General features: G+C 37.1%; 1 protein-coding gene across 1 annotated transcript in view; it reads right to left on the bottom strand.

Moving 5' to 3' along the window:
- LOC106874002 (mitochondrial inner membrane protease subunit 2) overlaps nt 1-4,770 on the bottom strand; it is a 423,321-nt gene that overhangs the window by 319,736 nt on the left and 98,815 nt on the right. The window lies entirely within an intron of this gene.

The following is a 4,770-nucleotide window of genomic DNA, read 5'->3' as shown; positions in this document are numbered from 1 at the left end:
TATATATATATATATATATATATATATATATATATATATATGTATATATATATATATATGCATATATATACATATACAGAGACGATAAGAAATGGAGCAATAATTAACAATGATATGTGGATCATTGGTGTTTTAAAATCGTTATTTAATTAAATTAGGAATAAGTTTACAGCTGTTTCTATTTATCAAAATGGGGGTAAATTTGCAGTTACCTCATTACAATTGATAAACATTTTCAGAACGATTAGATGGAAAAGATAAAACAGAAGGAAAAAATACAAGGACAAAATAGACAGGAAAAAAGGGAAAGGCGTTCGTAAAAGCATTAGTCTTAAATTTTAGTGACTTACATAATTCCACGTGTCAGGAGGAGGATAAAAGAGAAGAGGGTTCGTTAAATCCATAGTCTCAGATTTAGTGAATTTCATATTTCCACGTGTCTGTAAGTTCCGACGTTCAGTGCTAATGTTCGTAATGAGGATGGTGGCGAATTCACCGGGAGTATAAAGCTGAAGAAGTTATACCTGGTGGGGAATTACAGTTTTGTTAATTGGACATAATTAACACTAATTTATAGCTTGTTTTTCCAGCCTTTACCACTTCCCATCATCTTGGCTTAACAGCCCTCACCGTTTTGTTTTCACTGTTTTTTTTTTTTCTCACTGTCCTGTTTTTATTACAACTTTCACACTCTGCAAAAAGCCCCAAATTTTATTTAATTTGCTTTGCAGGTAGGACTGTTTTAACAAAGTTGAGTCTTGTCCTTACGTTCAAAACGCGGAGTAGATAAAACAGGGGACAACTGATGAAGGGAATGTTCTTAATGTTGCATATCTCGTTTGTTTGTTTTTTTGCTGTTCAAGCAAAAAGTTTGTTTTCCGTTTTTGTCTTTTATGCTTTCGTTTCTCATGCTGACTACTTTTTTTTTTTGATGTCCTGTACCCATATATGCCTGTATATATACATATATATGTGGGTATGTACATATATGTATGTATATATGCAATTATTTATATATTACTTATATTATTATGTGATCGAATGCCATGCATTTTTTCCAAGTAAGTTTTATATACATATATATATATATATATATATATACATATACATATATATATATTCATGTAAATATATGACTATACATACATACATATTTATGTATTCATATATATGAGCATATATATATGCATGAATGTATATATAGGTGCAGGAGTGGCTGTGTGGTAAGTAGCTTGCTTACCAACCATATGGTTCCGGGTTCAGTCCCACTGTGTGGCACCTTGGGCAAGTGTCTTCTTCTATAGCCTAGGGCTGACCAAAGCCTTGTGAGTGGATTTGGTAGATGGAAACTGAGAGAAGCCTGTCGTATATATGTATATGTATATATATATATATATATATATATATATATATATATATATATATATATATATATATATATATATATATATATATATATATACGTGTGTGCTTGTGTGTCTGTGTTTGTCCCCACCAACATCGCTGGTGTGTTTATGTCCCTCTAACATAGCGGTTCGGCAGAGACTGATAGAATAAGTACTAGGCTTACAAAGAATAAGTCTCTGGGTCAATTTGCTCGACTAAAAGCGGTGCTCCAGCAGGGCCGTAGTGAAATGACAGAAACAAGTAGAAGAGTAAAAAAGCATATATATATATGCATATACATATATATAGATATATACATACATATTTATATAGCTTCCTTTCTTGTGTTACTGAGTAAATATAGCCACTCTGCTGACAGTGTGCACCAAAGAACAGCGATCAATGATCTGATTTCACTGATATGAAGGTGTGTCAGGGGTTGGGAAATATCATAGGAAATCAGTACAATATGGGGGCAGCGCTCTACTATGTAAAAGTGCAAATGAATGGGCTGAGAAGTTCAAAAATGGCTGGATAAGCATGAAGCAAGATGAGAGATGGTTCTCATGAACTGACAAGTGGCCATTGATGAAGTAGCATATTCCCTGCAAATTAGTGATGGCTCTACATACAAAACCATCCATGACAATCTTTGCTTTCATAAAGTCTGTGCAAGATGGGTGCCAAGAGAGCTTACCAAAGTGCGTAAGTGCAATCACGTGGAGATCTGTCAATGCTTACTTGACCACTACAACAATGACGGCAAAGCTTTTGGGGAAAGAATAGTCATAGAAGATGAGCCCTGGGTTCATTACTTTGAGCTAGAATCCAAACGGAGAGGAAACGCTCAGAATCATCAGCAAAGAAGATATTTAAGACTCAACCTTCCACATTGCTAACCATTTTAGGGGGATGCAAAAGTGGCTATACTGGAACATTACCTAAAGAAAGGGTCTACAGTTACCAGTGTAGGCTATAGTCAAATACTGGCCAACAAATTGAAACCAACAATTTACACCAAATGCCAAGGTCTACTGTCAAAGGATGTGTTACTGTTGTATGACAAAACATGCCCGTATATGACCATCCACACTGTTGAAACCATTGCAAAACTGGGTTTCGAGCTGCTGGAACACCTTGAATACAATCCAGATCTTGCCCCTTCCAACTATTACCTCTTTGGACTGCCCAAACATCCTTTATGAGGTCGCTGATTTGCTACAGATGAAGAAGAGCAAGAAATGGTGCATAAATGACTGCATGACCAACTGAAAACTTTCTTCTCCAGTGGAATAAGCAAGCTTGTGGATCGCTGGAAAAAGTGCATCAAAAAGCAAGGAGACAATGTCGAAAATGATGTAATTGCTCAACTCCTGTTTTTGTTTTAATAAATTACAGTAACAAGAGTGTGTATATGATTTTTGGCTTACCCTCATATATATTTGCATAGCTATATGTGTATACAAACAACAGATAGACAAGCAGTGGGACAGACTGGCAGACAGGTAGAAAGAAATTGAGAGAGACAGACAGACAGATAGATAGATAGATATATATGTACACAGACAGAGAAAGACAGACAGACAGTGTGATAGACAGACAGAGTGACAGAGAGACAGACAGAGTGACAGAGAGAGAACTGGCAGACAGTCAGAGAGCATAACAGACAGACAGACACAGACTAACATACAGACAAAAGAACTGTCAAATAAATGGAGAGGCTAACAAACAGATACAGAAACAAATATTAATTGATTGATTGATTGGTTGATTGATAGACAGACAGGCATGCAAGGAGACAGAAAGCTAGAAAGGCAGTCTGATAGATAGTTAAACAGAGAAGCTGATAGATAGAAAGATAGACATACAGAGAGACAGACAGATACATATATAAACAAATGAATATAGACACAGAGACAGACAGAGAAAGAGAAAAACAGAGAGAGAGACAGAGAGCTATCTAGCTGTGTCTCTATCTTTATATATATATATATATATATGAAATATGATAGATAGATAGATAGATAGATAGATAGATAGATAGGCTCACAGACAGTCAGATAGATACACAGGCAGAAAGACAGACTGACAGACAGATAGATAGAAAGATAGGTAGAAAGACAAAATATCGATGGAAAGACAGAGACAGACAGACAGAAAGGTAGATGAAGAGACAGACAGGTAGAGAGGCAGAAAGATAGCTAGGCAGCCTATGTCTGTATGCCTGCCTATCTATCTGTCTGTCTGTCCCCCTCCCTGCCTATCTATCTGCCTCTCTATCTATTTGTCTGATAGATAGACAGACAGACACAGTCAGATAGATAGGAAGACACAGAGACATAGGCAAGTAGACAGACAGATAGATGAGGAGAAAGACATGCAAGCAGTTAGACAGGTACATAGACAGGCAGATAGGCAGACTGATAGAGTGACAGACAGAGAGACAGACAAATAGACAGGCAGACAGATAGACTGATAGACATGCAGACAGACAGATAGACAGGCAAATAGACGGACAGACACAGACAGACTGACAGATAGACAGCAAAACAGGCATGCAGACTGACAAACAAAAAGACAGACAGGCTGATAGACAGACAGGCCGACAGACAGACAGATAGATAGACAAACGTGGAAACAGGTAGATGAACAGACAGGTTAACAAATAGACACACTGAGAAATAGACAGACTGACAGGAAGACACATAGAAAAGAGACAGACAGGCACACAGAGACAAGCAAATAGACAGAGTTAGACTAATAGTCAGACAGTTGGATATATAAGTAGATTGACAAAGAGATAGACAAAGAGATAGACAGACATAGATAGATGGATGGATGGATGGATGGATGGATGGATAGATAGATCGTCAGACAGACATTTGTAAGTCTGGTTAAATAGACATGACAGCCAGATAGGTAGACACAGGGAGAGGGGGGAGAAAGAGAGCGAGAGAGAGAGAGAGAGAGAGAAGGGAGTGTATTTAACAGATTGATAGCTACTGAGGTAGCTAGTGGATAGACAAATGGAAACCAGATAGCTAAATATATAGATCAATACACAGATAAATGGGTAGATAGATCAACAGATGGATGGATAGATAGACAGATTACTGAATGAATACATTGATAGATAGATCCCTAGTTGGATAGTTGGTCAGATATCTTACTGGATGGCTAGATCCATGCATAGATATATAGATAGATCCATGGTTAGATAGATCAATGATTAGATATATTGATCAACAGCTGGGTAGATAGATCAATGGTGAATCAAGTTGGATATCAAGACACATAGAGATACTGATAGATAGTTCAATGGAGAGAGAGAGAGAGAGAGAGAGAGAGAGAGAGAGAGAGAGAGAGAGAGAGAGAGAGAGAGAG

The sequence above is a fragment of the Octopus bimaculoides genome, chromosome 4 (genome assembly GCF_001194135.2).
Source record: "Octopus bimaculoides isolate UCB-OBI-ISO-001 chromosome 4, ASM119413v2, whole genome shotgun sequence".
NCBI lineage: Eukaryota > Metazoa > Mollusca > Cephalopoda > Octopoda > Octopodidae > Octopus > Octopus bimaculoides.
Note: the sequence above shows the minus strand (reverse complement) of the source record. Positions and strands in the feature narration are given on the sequence as shown.